Source organism: Pongo abelii, chromosome 10 (assembly GCF_028885655.2).
Source record: "Pongo abelii isolate AG06213 chromosome 10, NHGRI_mPonAbe1-v2.0_pri, whole genome shotgun sequence".
NCBI classification, from domain to species: Eukaryota; Metazoa; Chordata; class Mammalia; order Primates; family Hominidae; genus Pongo; species Pongo abelii.
The window spans coordinates 60245739-60267114 of record NC_071995.2 but is presented as its reverse complement, the minus strand read 5'-3'; the positions used below and the strand labels follow the sequence as shown (position 1 = coordinate 60267114).

Genomic DNA, 21376 nt, shown 5'->3' with positions numbered 1-21376 from the left:
ACTATCTTTTGTGATACCACTTGATTCATATGTCCTTGCCCCCTGAAATGATAGAATTGCTCCTTGACTATTTGATGACCTTTCTCCTTTGTCTGCTGTTCTTGGTCACATAAGCTAGCCTCCTATTTTCAGAATTTTGCAGACAAGAAGCAGACCCTTTTCTCTAATTTCAAATTTTACCTCAAACTACTAGATAAAAAGGTTAGATTTTCCCATGGACTCTTTCTTGTTCTGGACTCTGAATTCAACAAGCATCCAGCCAGGGAATGAGACCAAGATTGCCCATCTCACTTCATCCTCCTTGTGGCAGACCTCAGTGTTCATAAGGAATGAGGATGTCTAGATATTAGAGACCTGGGATGAAGGAGGATTAAGCCCAGTGCCGAAGTTACCTAACTTACCACAGGGAGGGCCCAGTACTGGGTTCAGCATGAAGCTGATGCTGGGTCTCTTTCATACCTAGATACTCTGGCAATGTGGGCACACCTTGGGGAAAATATCTACGTGCTTGTAACTCAAATGAGTTGATCATGAAGAGCTGGGGCTTCTGGAGTCTAGGGCTTATTTTTCTTTGATCTTTGATTGAGTATAACATTGTGGAGAAGTGGAACATCCCCTGTACGCTAGGAACCACTGTGGTTCAGATGTTGGAGAAAATTGGACTTCATTTACAATTCTGAAATGAGGTTTAGTGCTAAAAAGTGCATGGAAGCAGCTAAATGTAGAAAACAGAAACAAATGGGTGGGCCTCTGGAGGTCAGCAAGACAAAGGAGACCGTAGGGATGCATTTGAGCTTCTTGTCTCGTGTATGTGTGTGTGTGTGTGTTTGTGTGTGAACAAGGGATAATTTTACAGACCATGTCAGCATTTTTCAAGATTTCCAGAAACCACTTGGAACTCTAGTAGCTAGGAGAATGTAACTCTTACGATCAGCAGGATTGAGGCTTACAGTCATTATTATTGGATATTAAAATAAATGTGACCATATATTTTTCCCTAATCTTGTAAATTGAAATATATTAATTACTCCTTCATTTATGTCTGCAGGTTTACTATGTGAAACAAAGATATACATCACTGTATACTGCAAAAGGCATGCAGTCTAATGTTGGATAATCTAGAAAAAGTAAGACAATTATAACACAATGGGATAAGTGTTAAGATGGAGGGAAGTATAGATGTTTGGGAACACGTAGGAGAAATAATTAATACAGTGGGTTACCAAAATTAAGGATGTTTTCCTAAAGAAGATAACTCTTGTCCTGAGCCTTAACAAATGAGTTGGAGCTAACTAGGCAGAGGAGGTTGTTGACAGATGCGGTATGATGGTGCCAAGGATTTCAATTAAGTCCATTTGAGGAGCCATTTATAACATATTCTTTATATCATGAACTCAATACTTTGAAATATGGTAAAAAAAAAAAACCAGGATGTAAACAAATAAAGCCTGAATAACCAAAATATGTGATGTCAGGTCCATGCACCAAAGATGACATAACCACTGCCATATAAAAATTGCTAGTGGGCTTGGCACAGTGGCTCTTGCCTGTAATTCTAGCACTTTGGGAGGCCAAGGTGGGAGGATCACTTGAGCCCAGAAATTTGAGACCAGCCTGGATAACACAGTGAGAACTTGTGTCTACAAAAAAGTCAAAAAATGAGGCAGGAGGCTCTCTTGAGCCTGGAAGATTGAGGCTGCAATGAGCCGTGATTGTGCCACTGCATCCTGCCTGGGTGACAGGAGTGAGAACCTGTCTCAAAAAAAAAAAGTTGCTAGTGATTTCTAGCATAACAAGTCAGATTTTAGTATAAAGTTGATAGATTTCAATTGTAAAATAAAGCATTGGAATTAATTCTGTGTCTAAAGTGAAAACAATAATAAATCTTGGAAAATTTGTGCTTCTTAGAGAGAAAAAGAATGTGAAGACATGTTTCATGGTATTGGTGAATGCTGTTGGAGAGATTACATTATTTACACTGATCATGGGAGTGTGTCCAGACACTTGATATTCTAGACAAACTTCTTGTACTTACCCAAGACAGGTGTCCTTTCATCTATGATGGGAATACTCTGCTTTCCATGTTAAATATCTAGGCTGGCTGGTTGGCTGATAAAATACATATGGTGGGGAAGGGTCAAGATGGCTGACTAGAAACAGCTGGGGTTGGAGGCTCCCATTGAGAAGAATAAAAACAGTGAGTGACTCCTGCACCGGCAAATGAGGTATCCAGGTTCTCTCATTTGGCTGACTAGGCAGTTGGCGCGACCCATGGAGAGCGAGGAAAAGCAGGGTGGAGTAACAGCCCATCTGGGAGCCGCATGGGGAAAAGGGAGCTTTCACTCCCAGCCAAGGGAGGCAGTGAGTGATTGTGCTACCCCACCCGGGAAACCACACCTTATCCACAGATCTGTGCAACCCATGGATCAGAAGATCCCCTTTGTGAGCCCATGCCACCAGGGCCTTGGATCCCAAACACAGAACTGTGCACATTCTTGGTGGCCGCTTGGCTGAAGACTGCCTAAGACTACTGAGTTTGCAGGGGGAGGGGCAGCCATCATCACTGTGGCTTCCTGGAAGGGCAGCAGTCATTATGGCCACTCCAGTCTACTGTGTTTCCCCTGCTGATGCCAGGGAAACTGGGCAGTTTGGACCCAGGAGGAATTCCCCACAGTGCAGCACAGTGGCTGTGGCAGATCATGGCCAGACTCCCTCTTTAGGCTGGACCCTGACCCATCCCTCCTCACTGGGTGGGGCCTCCCTGAGGGAATTTCAGCAATTCCAGCCAGGGGTTTACAAACAGAACTCTGATATCACTGGGATGGAACTGCTGAGGGAAGGGGTGGCCAAAGTCTCTCGGGTCAGCAGACTTAGTCTTTCTCCCTGTTGGCTCTGAGGAATCCAGGCAGTCTGGATGAGTGAGATTTCCCCCTGTGCAGTGCACCCCCTCTGTCAAAGGGCAGCCAGAGTGCTTTATTAAGTGGGTTCTTGATCCTCTGCCTCTTGACTGGGTGAGACCGCCCCAAGAGTAGTCACCAGACACCTTATACAGGAGCATTCCCACTGGCATTATGTCAGTGCCCCTCTGGGACAGAACTTCCAGAGGAAGGAGGAGGTAGCCATCTTTGCTATTGTGCAGCCTCCACTAGTGATACCTACAGGTGCAGGAGGGACCCAGGTGAAGGGGTCTTGAGTAGACCCCCAGCAAACTGCAGCAGCCCATGGAAAAGGGGCCTGACTGTTAAAAGAAAAACAAACAGAAAGCAACAACAACCACAACATCAACAAAAAAGTCCCCATAAAAACTCATCCAAAGGTGAGCAGTCTCAAAGTTGACGCTAAATAAACTCATGAAGATGAGAAAGAATCAATGAAAACATGCTGAAGACTCAAAAAGCCAGAATACCTCTTCTCCTCCAAATGATCATAGCACCTCCCCAGCAAGGGCATAGAACTGGGTGGAAGCTGAGATGAATGAATTGACAGAAGTAGGCTTCAGAAAGTGGGTAATAATGAACTTCACTGAGCTAAAGGAGCATGTTCTAACCCAATGTAAAGAATCTGAGAACCATGATAAAACATGACAGAATAACTGGTTATTCTCTGGTTAGAGAGGAACATAAATGACCTGATGGAGCTGAAAAACATGCACAAGAACTTCACATTGCAACCACAAGTATCAATAGCCAACTAGACCAAGCAGACAAAAAAATTTCAGAGCTTAAAGACTATCTTGTGGAAATAACACAGGCAGACAATATTAGAGAAAAAAAGAATAAAAAGGAATGAACAAAACCTCCGAGAACTATGGGCTTATGTAAAAAGACTGAACCTACAACTGATTGCAGTACCTGAAAGAGACAAGGGGGTTGGAAAACATACCTTGGGTTATCATCCAGGAGAACTTTCCCAACTTAGCAAGACAGGCCAACATTCAAATTCAGGAAATCCAGAGAACACCAGTAAGATACTCCATGAGTAGGTCAACCCCAAGACACATAATCTTCAGATTCTCCAAGGTCAAAATGAAGGAAAAAATGTTAAGGGCAGCCAGAGAGAAAGGCCAGGTCACCTACAAAGGGAAGTTCATCAGACTCACAGTGGACTTCTCCGGAGAAACCCAACAAGCCAGAAGAGATTGGGGGCCAATATTCAACATTCTTAAAAAAAAAAAAAGAATTTCCAACCCAGAATTTCATATCTGGCCAAACTAAGCTTCATAAGCAAAGGAGAAATAAGATCCTTTCCAGGCAAGCAAATGCTGAGGGAATTTGTCACCACCAGGCCTGCCTTGCAAGAGCTCCTGAAGGAAGCACTAAATGTGGAAAAGAAAAACCATTACCAGCCACTACAAACCACACTGAAGTACAAAGACCAAAGACACTATGAGGCAACTACATCAACAGGTCTGCAAAATAGCCAGCTAGCATCATGATGACAGTATCAAATTCACATAAAACAGCATTAACCTTGAATGTAAATGGGCCGAATGCCCCAATTAAAAAACACAGAATGGCAAGCTGGGTAAAATGTCAAGACCCATTGATATGTTGTATTCAAGAGACTGATCTCATGGGCAAAGACACACATAGGCTCAAAATAAAGGGATGGAGGAGAATTTCCCAAGCAAATGGAAAGCCAAAAAAAGCAGGGGTTGCAATCCTAGTTTCTGACAAAACAGACTTTAAACCAACGAAGATAAAAAAAGATAAAGAAGGGCATTACATAATGGTAAAGAGTTAAATTCAACAAGAAGAGCTAACTGTCCTAAATATATAGGCACCCAATACAGGAGGACCCAGATTCATAAAACAAGTTCTTAGAGACCTACATAAAGACTTAGATGCCCACACAATAATAGTGGGAGACTTTAACACCCCACTGTCAATATTAGACAGATGATCGAGACAGAAAATTAACAAGGATATTCAGGACTTGAACTCAGCTCTGGATCAAGTGGACCTGATAAATATCTACAGAACTCTCCACCCAAAAACAACAGAATATACGTTATTCTTGGTGCCACATGGCGCTTACTCTAAACTCAATCACATAATTGGAAGTACAACACTCCTCAGCAAATGCAAAAGAACCAAAATCATAACAAACAGTCTCTCAGACCACAGCACAATCAAATTGGAGCTCAAGATTTAAGAAACTCCCTCAGAACCACATAACTACATGTAAGATGGGTGTGGTGGCTCATGCCTGTAATCTCAGCACTTTGGGTGGCTGAGGCAGATGAATCACTTGAGGTCAGGAGTTCAAGACGAGCCTGGTCAACATGATGAAACCGTGTCTGTACTAGAAATACAAAAATTAGCTGGACATGTTGGCATGTGCCTGTAGTCCCAGCTACTCAGGAGGCTGAGATATGAGAATTGCTTGAGCCAGGGGGTGGAGGTTGCAGTGAGCTGAGATTGCACCATTGCACTCTAGCCTGGGTGACAGAGCAAGACTGTCTAAAAAAAAAAAGAACCACACAGCTACATGTAAATTGAACAACTTGCTCGTGAATGACTCCTGGGTAAACAATGAAATTAAGGCAGAAATCAAGAAGTTCTTAGAAACCAATCAGAACAAAGAGACAAAGTACCAGGATCTCTGGGATGCAGTTAAAGCAGTATTAAGAGGGAAATTTATAACACTAAATGCAACATCAAAAAGCTAGAAAGGGCCGGGCACAGTGGCTCACACCTGTAATCCCAGAACTTTGGGAGGCCAAAGCAGGTGGATCATCTGAGGTCAGGAGTTCAAGACCAGCCTGTCTACCTCTACTAAAAATACAAAAATTAGCTGGGCATGGTGGTGGGTGCCCAGCTACTAGGGAGGCTGAGGCGAGAGAATTGCTTGAACTGGGAGGCAGAAGTTGCAGTGAGCCAAGATTTTATCATTGCACTCCAGCCTGGGCCACAGAGTGAGACTCTGTCTCAAAAAGAAAAAAAAAAAAGCTAGAAAGATCTCAAATCTAACATCACAATTAATAGAACTAGAAAACCAAGGGCAAACAAACCCCAAAGCTAGCAGAAGACAAGAAATAACCAAGATCACAGTAGAATTGAAGTAGATAGGGATATGAAAAACCCTTAAAAAATCAGCTAATCCGGGAGCTTGTTTTTTGAAAAAAATTAATAAAATAGATAGACTGTTAGCTAAACTCATAAAGGAGAAAAGAGAGAAGAATAAAATAGACACAATAAAAAATCATAAAGGGGATAGCATCATTGACCCCACAGAAATACAAACAGCCATCAGAGAATACTGTAAACACATCTATGCAAATAAACTAGAAAATCTAGAAGAAATAAATAAATTCCTGGACACATACAACCTCTGAAGACTGAATCTGAAAGAAGTTGAATCCCTAAATAGACCAATAACAGGTTATGAAATTGAGACAATAATAAATAGCCTACCAACCAAAAAAAGCCTAGGACCAGACAGATTTGCAGCTGAATTCCACCAGAGGTATGAAGAGGCACTGGTACCATTTCTTCTGAAACTATTCCAAACAATTGAAAAGGAGAGACACCTCCCAACTCATCTTTTGAGGCCAGCATCATCCTGATGCCAGAACCTTGCAGAGACAACAACAACAACAACAACAACAAAGTTCAGGCCAATGTCCCTGATGAACATCAACGCAAAAATCCTCAAGAAATACTGGCAAATCAAATGCAGCAGCACATCAAAAAGCTTATCCACCGTGATCAAGTTGGCTTCATCCCTGGGATGCAAGGCTGGTTCAACGTATGCAAATCAATAAACATAATTCATCACATAAACAGAATTAAAGACAGTAACCACATAATTATCTCAATAGACATAGGAAAAGGCCTTTGCTAAAATTCAACATCCCTTTATGTTAAAAACTCTCAGTAAACTAGGTAGTGATGGAACATACCTCAAAATAAAAAGAACCTTTTATGACAAACTGACAGCCAATGTCATACTGAATAGGCAAAAGCTGGAAGCATTCCTTTTAACCAGCATAAGACAAGGATGCCCTCTCTTACCACTCCAATCCAACATAGTATTGGAAGTTCTGGCCAGGGAAGTCAGGCAAGAGAAAGAAATATAGCGTATTCAAATAGGAAGAGAGGAAGTCAAACTGTCTCTGTTTGCAGATGACATGATCCTATATCTAGAAAACCCCATCATCTCAGCCCAAAAGCTTCTTAAGCTGATATGCAAATTCAGCGGTCTCAGGATACAAAATAAACATACAAAAATCACAAGCATTTCTATACACCAACAATAGACAAGCAGAGAGCCAAATCATGAATGAATTCCCATTACAATTGTTACAAAGAGAATAAAATACCTAGGAATACAGCTAACAAGGGATGTGGAGGACCTCTTCAAGTCCACTACGAACCACTGCTCAGGGAAATAAGAGAGGACACAAACAAATGGAAAAACATTCTATGCTCATGGATAGGAAGAATCAATATTGTGAAAATGGCCATACTGCCCAAAGTAATTTATAGATTCAATGCTATTCTCATTAAACTACCGTTGACATTCTTCACAGAATTAGAGAAAACTACTTTAAAATTCACATGGAACCAAAAAAGAGCCCATATAGCCAAGACAATCTTAAGCATAAAGAACAAAGCTGGAGGCATCACACTACCTGACTTCAAACTATACAACAAAGCTACAGTAACCAAAACAGCATGGTACTGATACAAAAACAGACAATAGACCAATGGAACAGAATAGAGATCTCAGAAATAAGATTGCATATCTACAACCATCTGATCTTCGACAAATCTGACAAAAACGAGCAATAGGGAAAGGATACCCTGTTGAATAAACTGTGATGGGATAACTGGCTAGCCATATGCAGAAAATGAAACTGGACCCTTTCCTTACACCTTGTACAAAAATTAACTCATAATGGATTAAAGACTTAAATATAAATCCCAAAAATATAAAAACCCTAGAAGAAAATCTAGGCAATACCGTTTAGTACATAGGCATGGGCAAAGATTTCATGATGAAAACATAAACAGCAATTGCAACAAAAGGAAAAATTGACAAATGGGATCTAATTAAACCAAAGAGCTTCTACACAGCAAAAGAAACTATCGTCAGAGTGAGCAAACAATCTACAGAATGAGAGAAAATTTTGCAATCTATCCATCTGACAAAGTCTAATATCCAGAATCTACAAGGAACTTAAACAAATTTACAAGAAGAAAACAAACAACCCTATTAAAAAATGGGCAAAGGACTTGAACAGAGACAGTTCTCAAGAGAAGACATATATGCAACTAACAAGCATATGAAAAAAAGCTTAACATCACTGATTATTAGAGAAATGCAAATTAACACCACAATGAGATATCATCTCACACCAATCAGAATAGCGTTTATTAAAAAGCAAGAAACAACAGATGCTGTTGAGGTTGTGGACAAACAGAAACACTTTTACACTGTTGGTGGGAATGTAAATTAGTTCAACCATTGTGGAAGACAATGTGGTGATTCCTCAGAGACCTAGAACCAGAAATACCATTTGACCCAGCAATGCCATTACTGGGTATGTACCCAAAGGAACATCAATCATTCTATTATAAAGATACATGCATGCATATGTTCATTGCAATACTATTCACAATAGCAAAGATATAGAATCCACACAAATTCCCACCAGTGATAGACTGCATAAAGACAATATTTTATATATATATGTGTGTATATATATATACACACATACACACACACACACACACACACACACACATATACATACCATGGAATACTATGCAGCCATAAAAAGGAATGAGATTATGTCCTTTGCAAGGAAATGGATGGAGCCCAAAGCCATTATCCTCAGCAAACTAACACAGGAACAGAACGCCAAACACCACATGTTCTCATTTATAAGTGGGAGCTGAACAATGTGAACACATGAACACAGGGAGGGAAACAACACACACCAGGGCCTGATGGCGTTGTTGGGGTGTGGGGAGGGAGAATATCAGAATAAATATCTTATGCATGGGGGTATAATACCCAGGTGATGGGTTGATAGGTGCAGCAAACCACAATGGTACATATTTACCTACGTAACAAACCTAAACGTCTTGCACATGTATCCAGGCACTTAAAATAAAATAAAGTAAAATAAAATAAAAAGGCACATGGCCTACTTATCCCCAGTACTCCAGCTTACAATCAGCCAATTGTCAGATAATGACTGAGGCAATACACTGCCAGTTGATTTCAGACACATGAGTAAGCCCAACTGAGTCAAGAAGAATGAGCCAAAAACAAATTGCCAATCCACAGAAATGTGAACTAAATAAATGTTTCTTCTTTAAGTAACTAACTTTTGGGGTGGTTTGTTATATTTGCCTACTACATGTAGGACAGTTTTCCTGCCTCAGTTGTTTCTCACATCGCTTTGTGAAATGGTCTTCTTGACTTATCTCCATGGCATGTGTCTATTCAGTTGGCCTGTTTGGTTTCCTGAGTTTTGACCACAAAGTATTTATAGAGTATTTATTGTGTGTTAGGTACCATGCTAGGGGATGGGGATAGTACAAGTTAATAACATGCATGTAACCTTGGGTTGTGTGGAATGAATTCTGTGCTTCCTTCCATTCACTTGATTACATGAAAATATTCTGTAAATGTTTTTAAAAAACATTTAAAAGATAAATGAGAGATACATTATTGCATAAGTTAGAAATAACTTGGTTAACATCAAATAAACTAAGAGGAGACAAGTGGGGATGAATGGCTTGTAGGTAGCAATCCCACAAGCTGAGAACTATGAACTAGGACTCATAAGTTTTAATTTAATTGTTATAATACCATATCTTGCAGAACACTGAGGGGAGCCAGAGCTAATTTTTCTCCTTATTCTGTCACTCTTACTAATCTCTTCTCTTTATTCTTACTAATGAACCCAGGTTCTCTGGCTAAAGCCTTTTCCATATCCAGATCCAAATGAGTTTGATCTCCCTGTGATACAGGAGATAACATGTTTTACTAGTGGGGTTGGAGGCAGAAAGAGAGGAGGCTGGGAAAATAAAAACAAAAACAAAACCAAGCCAAACAAAAAATCAATGACTGGCTCTGACTTTAGATAGATCTGGTTTGAATCTCAGCTCCAATATGTAATAACAGGTAGATTGTGTCATTTTTTTTCATGTGATAAGTGGGTTTATATCATCTGCTTTATGAGATGTTGTGGGGATTTGAGGTAAGGAGTTTGGATATCATACAAAGCCTTTGGTAGAAAGCTAGAAGTGCTCCAAAAGCTCTCCACCGCAACAGATGGGAATACAAAATGGCACAGACACTTTAGAAAATACTTCTTGTTTTTAAGTTAAACATACCCTACCATATGATCCAGCCATTTCATTTCTAGGTGGTAACCCAAGAGCAATGAAAACATAGGTTCACTCAAAGCCTTCTTCACAAATGTTCATAGCAGCTTTATTTTTAATATCCCCAAACTAGAAATAACCCAAATGTTCATTAAGAAGTGAATGGTTAAAGAAATTGTGGTGTATCTACAATGTGAAATACTACTTGGAAGTAAAAAAGAATGACCTATTGCTATGTACAACAACACAGATGATCTGAAAATAATTATGCCAATGGGAAGAAGCCTGACAAAAAAAGAACACATAAAATACTATTCAATTTATATAAACTGTGGAAAATGCAAACTATAGTGACAGAAACTAGATCAGTGGATGCTAGAGACAGGACTGGAAGAAGATACGGATTATAAATGGGCATGAGGTAACTTTTGGGGGAATGGAAACATTTGGTATTTTGACTGGTGGCAGTTTCACAATTTGATGTCAAAACTCATCAAATTGTACACTTTAAATACACGCAGTTGATTGTATGTCAATTATACTTCAATAAAGTAATTTTCTATAAAAGGCAAAAAAGAAAAATCCTGAAGTGCACCAAAGTGATTTTTAGTGAACAGAACATGGAAAGCTATGATAGAGTTACAATCCAGTTAAGTTCAGCATTTAAAGAAATTATTTTTTACTGCTTAGACTTGAGGAGGATGGCAATTTAAACAAATATGGCTATTCTTCAACTTGTTGTGCCTTACTTTATTGCAGCAGTCCCCAACCTTTTCAGCACCAGGGACCGGTTTCATGGAGGACAATTTTTTTCAATGGACAGTTGGTGGGGGATGATTTCGGGATGAAACCATCCCACCTCAGATCATCAGGCATTAGATTCTCTTAAGGAGCACACAACCTGCATCCCTTGCATGTGCAGTTTACAATAGGGTTCGGGCTCCTGTAAGAATCTAATGCCGCAGCTGATCTGACAGGAGATGCAGCTCAGGCGGTAATGCTCATTTGCCCACAGCTCACCCCTGCTGTGAGGCTGGGTTACTAACAGGGAGGGTACCAGACCCTGGGGGTTGGAGACCCCTTCTTTGCTTCACTTTGCAAATATTGTTTTTATTTATTATTTTTATTTTATTTTATTTTTACAAATTTAAGGTTTGTGGTAACCGTGTGTTGAACAAGTCCCTCAGTGCCATTTTTTCAGCAGCATGTGCTCACTTCATGTCTCTGTGTTAGATTTTGGTAATTCTTACAATATTTCAGACTTTTTGTATTATTCTTGTATCTGTTATGGCGGTCTGTGATCACTGGTCTTTGATGTTACTATTATAATTGTCTTAGGATGCAATGAACCGTGTCTATGTAAGATGGCAAACTTAATAAACGTTGTGTGGTTCTGACTGTTTTACTAACTGGCTATTCCCCCAACTCCCTCTCTCTCCTGGGGTCTCCCTATTCCCTGACCTAATATTGAAATTAGGCCCATTAATATAACCCTACAGTGGTCTGTAAGTGTTCAAATGAAAAGAAGAGTCTCATGTCTCTCAGTTTAAATCAAAAGCTTAATAGGGAAGAAGGCATGTCAAAAGCTGAGAACTAGGCCTCTTGAGCCAAACTGCTAGCCAAGTTGTGAATGCAAAGGAAAAGTTCAAGAAGGAAGTGAAAAATGCTGCTCCAGTGAACACACAAATAATAAGAAAGCAAAACAGTCTTATTGCTGACATAGAGAAAGCTTTGGTGGTCTAGATAGAAAATCAAACCAGCCACAACATTCCTTTTAGCCAGGGTCTAATCCAGAGTGAAGCCTTGACTCTCTTCAATTCTATAAAGGCTGAGAGAAAGGTAAAAAAATCTTCAGAAGAAAATTGGAAACCAGCAGAGGTTGGTTCATGAGATTTAAAGAAAGAAGCTGTCTCCATAATATACAAGTAAAAGGTGAAGCAGCAAGTGCTTAGGTAGAAGCTGCAGCAAGTTATCCAGAAGATCTAGCTAAGATCATTGATGAAGGTGGATACACTAAACAACAGATTTTCAATGTAAATAAACATCCTTATATTGGAAGAGGATGACATCTGGGACTTTCCCAGCTAGAGAGAAGTCAGTGCCTGGCTGGCTTCGAAGCTTCAAAGGACAGGGTGACTCTCTTGTTAGAGGATAATGCAGCTGGTGACTTTAAGTTGGAGCCAATGCTCATTTGCTATTCTGAAAATCGTATGGCCCTTAAGAATTATAATAAATCTACTCTGCTTGTGTTTTATAAATGGAAAAAGAAAGCCTGATAGCAGCACATTTGTTTACAGCATATTTTATTAAATATTTTAAGCCTACTGTTGAGAGCTACTGGCTTCACAAAAAGATTCCTTTCAAAGTACTACTGCTTATTGACAATACGCTTGGTCATCTAACAGCTCTGATGAAGATGTACAAGAAGGTTAATGTTGTTTTCATGCCTGCTAACACAACATCTGTTCTGCAGCCCATAGGTCAAGGAGTAATTTTGGCTTTCAAGTCTTCTTATTTAAGAAATATATTTTGCTAGGCTACATCTGTCATAGATAATGATTCCTCTGATGGATCTGGGCAAAGAAAATTGAAAAGCTTCTGGAGATCATTCACCATTCTAGATGCTAGAAGAGTTGCTTCTGTGGATGAGCAAACAAAGTAGTTTTTTTTTGAGATGGAATTTACTCATGGTGAAGATGCTGTGCATATTGTTGAAATGACAACAAAAGATTTTGAATATTTCATAAACCTGACTGATAAAGCAGTGGCAGAGTTGAGAGGACTAACTCCAATTTTGAAAGAAGTTTTACTGTGGATAAAATGCTATCAAGCAGCATTGCGTGTTACAGAGAAATCTTTTGTGAAAGGAAGAGTCAATTGACACAGCAAACCTCATTATTGTCTTATTTTAAGAAATCGCCACAGCAATTCCAGCCTTCAGCAACCACTACCCTGATCCATCAGCAGCCATCAACACTGAAACAAGACTCTCCATCAGCAAAAAGATTAGGAATCGCTGAAGGCTCAGATGATCATTACACTTTTTTTAAAAAAAGCATTAAACCATTTTCAAGGTAAGATATGTACATTTTTAAGACAAACTGCTATTGCATACCTAATGGACTGCAGTATGGTGTAAACATAACTTTCACATGCATTGAGAAACCAAAAAAATTGTGTGACTCACTTTATTGCAATATTTGTGGTGGTTTGGAACCAAACCTGCAACATTTTTGAGGCATGCCTGTAGAAGGTAAGAAGTATCAACAAAAAATTTCTGTTAAATTAGGAGAATATTTGCTACTTTGTTTCCTTTGAAGAGAATGCAAAAGATTTTGTTTTGTCTAGGAGATGCTGGAAATAGTAATATCTTGATCTAAAAATTATTGGGAATTATTTACAAAAAGCACAGAGGTTATGATAGAATTTCAGCATCATATGACATTGGATAATAAATTTTGTTATATTTTGTAATTAATTTATGTATCTCGTTCTCTTTACTTTTTCATATATTTGTAAAAACACAGTGGGTTTAGTTAGAAAAATAAGGCTAAAAATGTCCCACACTTAAACAATACAAATAAAGTTTTAACAAGATGACAAAACTATAGATTCCTCTACAACCACAAAAAGTTAATGAATTAGAAGCTAGAAAGATTATAATGTATGTTTTATGTTTTTTTGTATGTGTGTGTGTGTGTGTGAAAAGAAAGCCAATGTTCTAAAGTGATTTTGTAAGTGACTTCTTTCTAGTACAGAGCCCAAGTTTCCAATGTCATTCCTGCTTGAATTTCATCACACTATTGAACACAGCAGACACAAAATTACTGTAAGATTTGCAGTGAAACAGTGCCAGGTGTTTTAAAATGTAAACGTTGCTTTCCTGGATATAAGTTACTATGTAAGTGGAATGAAATATTTAATCACATGGCATAAATCTTTTGAAAGAGACTATCTGAGAGTTCCTTGGAAACAAATGATTGCTGTATACTACCAGACCAAGTCAAATATGCCATAGAGCAATTAGTTACGGTAAAACTTGCCTTGTTTAGTTTTGGTGCTTTGTTTTAAATGATTTCAACTAGTCTCAGCTATTTAAAAAATACATTCTTTTCTTTCTTTATGACTATGCTAATTTAGATTATCAAGTTAAAATAGAACTGCTCCAAAAATTCAGAGGGAATGGAAGGGTGTTTAATAATAACTTTAATACATATTTTACAATTTTTGAACATACAGAAACATTTTGAAAGCAAACCCCCAGCTCAAATAGTAAGTTCACAAAAATCTAAATGTTAAGGTTACAGATGGGACCTAGCTTGATTTGGACTGATGTAACAAAACTTTATAAAATCGGTGGAGCTATTTTTTTATAAAAATGACCACTTCAACATAATTAAATTACTTGATGCATTTTGGATACAAAATATGGTTGATTTACTAAGCATGTTAAGATAAAATAGCTAAGTGAAGCATATATGCTATATTTCTTTGTAAATATGGTAGGTAGTATTACTTTTATTTTATAGCTGGTGAAGAGAGCTTGTGATACCTAATTTGTTAATGGTTTCAGTGAATCACAGCTATATAAAAGCACAGACCTTTAGAGGTGGAAGAAATTTAGCTGTCTTGACCGTTATTGGTCTAGTTGAAAAAGAGGTATGAAAACTGGCTCCAAAACCAGATTCTTGAATTATCTTTCCTTGTAAAGGACTTGTAAGATTTCCTGGGTCAGCATTCCCTTTCTTTGTTTCAGATTTTCTTTTTCTGAATTCATTCTTACTAATTATTCATTTTTGAATAGTCTTCTAATCACTAGATTAAGGTTTTGCTCATCTCCAAACATGACTGAAGTGAGCCTCAGAAGACCCTTCATTTGAGCTCATATGCACAGCGCTTAAACCAACACCCAATTTGACCAAACATGTAAGGGCATGACCTTCCAGCGTCATGAATATCACGACGTTCCTTTAGCAAGGGCTTTGCTTAATAGGGCTGCAGTGAAAATCCTCCGTCTAAATCCTTGAGAAGTTGTAATTTGTAAAAATGCAAATTCTCTGAAACCAGGTATTGTTTTCTTTTTCTTTATGCAGAGAAACTGGTCTGTTACATCTAGTAAAGCGTTCTAATCCGGTTGACCCTCTAGAGGGAGACATAGTCCAGCTTTTATACCAATTGCCGCCTCATCTTTTACTGTCTCGTTCTTTTTCTGTAGGACCGTTGTTTGCTCTCAACGGCAGTTGCTGGGGCTAACAGAACTGGCTGTTGGGAGAGAGAGGCGAGGCAACGCCGCCCGGCCCTGCCATTCCATTTTACTGCTTAACTCAACCTGGAGTGTCAGGACCTATTCTCCTGCATTCTCTCTGCACTATACGGGGGAGCCAAGTCACTCTGTACTCACTGGACAGCCAGGCTGGGTGGAATAGGGTTCTAGAGTGGAGCAGGGGCTCTGCTCTTTATGGCGACTTTCTAAAAGATTAGCATCAGTGTCTTTGGCAGTACAGCATCTGGGGTGGGACGCGGAGAGGAGGCTTTGCTTGCTAAACGGCTTCTTTCTCCGCCGGTGATCTGGATTTGTTTCCTCGGCCCCCTCCCCCCGCTCCTTTCTTTCTCCCCTCCCGCCTTTAGCGAAGTGACACAGGCGACACCTGCTCGCTTGTGTTCGATGTTGAAACTCGCACCTCCTGGGTGGTGACGGTGCCAGGGCACTGCTGCCAGGGGGACATCGGCGGGTTTCCCTTCCTTCCAGCCCACGATGCCTAGAAGGGCAGCGGGTGGGCTGCGTGGGGCTCTGCCCGCAGCACTTCGAGGCGGGATTGAGGGGCTGAAGCTGGCCAGGAGTTGCTGCTAAGTGGATTCGAGTGGAAGGCGCAAAGTCTCCGCGAGGGCACCAGCGGGGACCTATCTGCGAGCAGTGGGAACAGGGGCATCTGGACAGAGGAACGCGGGCGTCTGGCGGGGGGACATCGGCTGAACTCAGAGCCTCTCCTCCTTCCAGTCCCGAGCTTCCCAGCAACTCCGCCACGTTGGAGACCCGGTACCTGCGAGAGCCAGGGAACTCGAGAAGTGCGTGGCCGAGGCTGCTTTCCTGAAGGTGAATCATTCGGTCCAATTGCCTTTCCCCAGAGAACAAGAGGGAGGGCGGGAGAGAGGGAACGGAGGATGTGTGAGTGTGTGTGTGTGTGTGAGAGGGAGAGACGACGTGAGGCGAGAGGAAAAGTCTTTAGTCGGCCTTAAAAGCAAACAAATCAGAGATGGAATAAGAGCGGTAATTGCTGCAAGACCGCCTTGATTCTTGCAGTCCGGGGAGCTGAGCGCACCGCGCGCATCCGGCGAGGACAGGAGGCGACCGCGGGCGCTGCCAAGGGCTGCAGGACTTTGGCTTTTCCTCAGTAAACAAATCTTTTGATTACTTTGACACTGTGGAATAAAGGAGGGGGGAGAAGGATCAGGCTCACCTTCACCCGCTTCAGGGGGATTCCAGTTTGGATGTCAAGAGATTCCTGAACCCTCTTTGCCATCGGAGGAAACACATCCACACACGCGCGCGCACACTCGCACGCTCAGGGCCACACTCACACGCCGCCCTCCAGGAGCACACAGCACCAGACTTCGGTTCCCTATGCCCCTGGATGGTGACGGCGGATTGGCATCTTGGAAGCGATGCGAGAGCGATAAGGCTGGCGCCGGCCCGCAAAAGCTGCAGGAGCATCGCTAGGTGTTGCCGCCACTGGGAAGCGGGGCTGCAGGTAGGTGCGAGCCGCGCCTCGGGTCGCCGGCCAGCGCTGGGGACCGGAGAGGCAACTGCAGGACCGCGGTCCCGGAAGCCCCCGTGTGCACACGTCTCCCTTCCCCTTTCTCGGGGGTTCGGGGCTGTAGGGGGATCGCCCGGGGAAGGCGAGAGGTGAGGGCAGATGCGGGTCCATCGGCCGGCGTCTCCCTCGCAGGCGGTCAGGGTAGGGGCGGAGTAGAGGGACGCCGAAAGGGGATCGGAGCATGAGAAAGGAGGCTCCGTGAGCAGTGCCCTCCCTCTCTGCCCCATTTCTCCTAATACAGCAAACGACCAGGTTGAGGATTGAAGTGGGTTGTAATTTGATTCCTCACCCAGACCCATCCTGGCTGGTAACCATTTTGGACTCTTAATAAGGAGTTGGGGGTCGCATTCCAGGGAAGATCAATGGGATGTGTCAGGTCATCTTTCTGAAATCCCTACTTTTTGTCCTCTTCTGATTAGTTAATTCTCAGGCCTGTTTGCAGAAGGTGGGTGTTTCAGCGAGTCTATTGATTTATCCACCTCTAACTATCTTCATAAAGAATCAAGCTGATAATTTCCGGAGCCTCATCTATGTAAGGTTTATTTAGATTTGGGACGGGGCGCTTTCTTACTGAATGAAATAAAGCTTTTGTAAAGGCTACTGCAAGAGAGCTTTAGTAAATGATACTCTTAACGAACAGCGTTCAGAATAAGAATGGCTTCGGGAAACTAATGGTTTTTTATTTCTTTCCGGTTAGATGTCTCCCAGATCCTGCTACTAGTACACGGGTTTTCTGCTAACTGCTTTGCCATCCCTTCCCCCTTCAATTCTAAAAGGCCAGGTGCCTACCAAGAAGTGTTTTCTTGAGGCTACTGATCTTCACTTGTCAATGGGGGAAAGCGTTATTTTCAGAAACTGGCTTTGCAAAGGAAAGTTTGAGATCCGTCGCCCTATTTCTCTGAGAACTGCAGGTTGAGTTATCCTGTCTGAAAAGGAAGAACCATAGACGCTCGTAGAGCCTTTGGGTGGACGCGAGGCTTCCCTATTGAGTATTCCACGTCCTGACCGAGTGTTAAATTATTGCCTGAAGCGTTTGGAATCAAATGTGTAGTAATGTTACTACAGCGGCTAGTCTCTCTTCACCTTTGCTGCGTGAGTTTGGCTTATGGCAATAAGAGAGAGGGAAAAAAATACTCTTTTTGTGAGTGTGAAATCCCCTCTTGGATTTTACAAAATGGTTCGTGGAGAAAAAAAACCTTAAAAACCACACACACATACACACACACACACACACACACAAAGCAAACTCGTAAGCAACCTTTACTCTGAAGTGTCCCCAAAGTACTTGGTAGTGTAGGAGGGTCCTTCACACAGGACAGGATGAATTTCAATTACTATTGACTGAATGATAATTATCTGATTCTTGTCTTCTCAACTGGATTGTTTTAAACATCAACATTCAGAGTTATCAATTAACACTCTCAAACTGCTTTATTAGGCATATAAGTTAAGACAAATGAACAATTAATTTAAGATTTTTGTGTAAAGTGCTAAACCAAAATAACCAGGAAAGGAGATTAAAAACACTTCTAAAGCTTTAAAAATCAGAAGATTAAGATTATTTGTACTTACCCCAGCCTTTCCACGTTTGCATTTGTACTCTCAGACTGATTAATCATTTGCAATATCAAAATTGGCACCTAACATCCTATATTTCAAATAAAAGATCAGACATGTTTGTCTCTTTCCTTACTTTATTTTGTTCTGGATCTCATCCCGAGTCAATTGTTTGAGTTGACCTTTCTTTTTAGAATCTTAATTTTTAAAGCCACCAGTAGCCACTTAAAGGCCATCAGTTACCACACTGGAGCTTATAAATATTTTCATTTTCCTAATTTTCAATAAAAAAGTTGGATTGTATTATTTATAGATAGTAAAAGTCAGTGAGGTCAATGTCACTGCCAACTGAATACTTAGGCACAGGGAATCTTTTAAGAGGCAAATGGCTTTAGTGTGTTGTTTTATTCAGGTTAGGCATTTTTTTTGATGTGAAAGTGTTGATTCTTTTCTTGCCTTTAAAAAATTTAGTACTTTAGGATGCTTGAATTCATATTTATGTAGAGTGCTATGATGTGTGTCTCTTAAAGATGAACCCAGAATTTTTGACATTAAAGCAAATGACTATATAATGCTACAGGTTCTGCTAAAGGAGAATTAAGGCTTCTAAGTATATGTGATATTGCATTAGAAAAATATTAGCTATTTTAACAATGACAAATTGGAGAATGAAGATTCATTGTGTTGCCTATGGATTTATGTCAAAATAGATTACATATTGCTTAGGGATGGCAATATGGTATTTACTAACCACCAAGTTATAAAATGTGATGACATGGCTGTAAAAATATCTGTTTTTAGATATGGCCAGTTTTCCTATTTAAAAATTTATAAAATGATAAAATTTAGAGGGTGGTAGGAAAAATTTAAAAATTATTTTATATTTTATCAGAAAATGTTAGTAGTCCTGGATCCAGTGTCTTCAATATAGTATTTTGATGATCATTTTTAAATGTATTTTTGTGTTAAAATACACATTTAAGGATGATTTATCACTAATTGCAAGTTATGGATTACCTTATACAGGAAGGGTAAAATGTGTATCTTCAGGATTTCTCAGTCATTTCTTATCTTGGCCCCTAAGAAAAGGTACTGTCAGATTGCACCAAAGTTCAGCAATCACTGCAAACTGATGAACATTTACTGACGAACTCTCTAATGCATGTCCCAAACAAGGAATGTTCCAAAGTGTCATCAGTTATTTCTAATATATTTGAAAAGATGAAACAACCAGAGTGCAAACAGTTCAGTGCCCCTGCTTTTACTTCTGCAGTATTTTATTAGGGATGCCTCATTAAGTCACATGTTTCTGCAGCTGTTTTGTTCAGTGAAGATTCAAGTAAAAATAAAGAACTTTACTGTGCAATGGAGTTTTGTTTTCTTGGTGAAAAATCACAACGTGGGGTAAAATATTCATCCAAGCCGTCATCTCCTTTGATCTATGCCTGACATTTGCAAATGCAATTCATCAACCTGTTATTAGTAGGGCTTCATCAAAACAAAGAGAAGAAATGCATTAACACAGCCTGCTGCTAGATATGAAGCCCAAACCAGCTGCATCAACTTCATATCTGGCCACATGCTTGCACAAAATTTCACATGCTATAGCTTGCTTTTGGACCACTGATTTTATAATGCCATGTGATATGCTGAATTTACCATTTTATTTGAAAATTCTTTGGTTAACTTTAATTTGAACTACTTTGAGCATATTGAACTATTATTCCATCGAAAGAGAAGAAATAATTTCACATGGAGTTACCATTAGTCTTTAGAAAACACTTTTACTTTAGGTTCGGAGCACAATCTGAAACAGGAGATTGACAGGTGAGCCCAGCAAACAGAGACATAGAAGTTAGTTTTTGTTTTTTAATTGTCATTGGCCACTGACTTATTGGGTAATTTTTAGAAGGTCTGATTTTGTTCATTCAGTGCAGTGTTGTCAATGAAATAAAACAATTCTTTTCTTAATCTTACAGAAATTTTAAGAGGATAAGTTAGACATATTGGAATGTGAAAGTATTTAAATATATTTGTCTGTAGTATCTAACGATATAATCTCTGTATCTATACATATATGCACATGCATACATACATACATATGTTTTAAATGACACCCATGTCAAATACTGGTTTTACGTAACAGGGTGATCAGAACAACTTTGTAGAATGTCTACCTTTTTAGGTGCATAGTTTTTCCACTATTTTCCATGATTTGACTTGCAGTACAACCATATCCATAGTGTGACAAGGTCATTTATAACTGAGTTTTACTGTTTGAGCCATTGTTAATACATTCTATTTTTCTCATGAATTTTTCTTTTGGAGATACTTTTATTTACTAGGCTACAAATGCAAAAAAAAAATCATTTTTGCCCTCAATGCGGAGACACTTTGGGATGTTTTTATTGACACTACAACTGGGAATTTTGACACATTTTAAACGCTGAACATATCTGTGTGCTGCTGTCTTTATTGAATATACACCTCCATAGTCAATGCACAAACTATGTATTACATTGGCGTGTACTATTCTCGTTTAAAATGGTATCTACAAAATTGCCAGAAATATATTGATATTATACTCCAAATTTATGTTATTTTTCCAAAATCCACCTGTTTCTAATGTGTATACTGCATGGATATGTTGGATTTTAT

At 39.9% G+C, this 21376-nt stretch overlaps 1 protein-coding gene across 7 annotated transcripts in view; it reads left to right on the top strand.

Annotated features, from left to right (window-relative positions):
• Positions 1 to 21376, top strand: part of TAFA2 (TAFA chemokine like family member 2) — a 585401-nt gene that overhangs the window by 71264 nt on the left and 492761 nt on the right. For 2 of the 7 annotated variants that reach the window (XR_010135621.1, XR_010135622.1), the window contains exon 9: positions 1049 to 16440. The exons of 4 other annotated variants lie outside the window; for them this stretch is intronic. The gene's annotated coding sequence lies outside the window, so the exon portion shown is untranslated. 7 annotated transcript variants of the gene reach the window in all.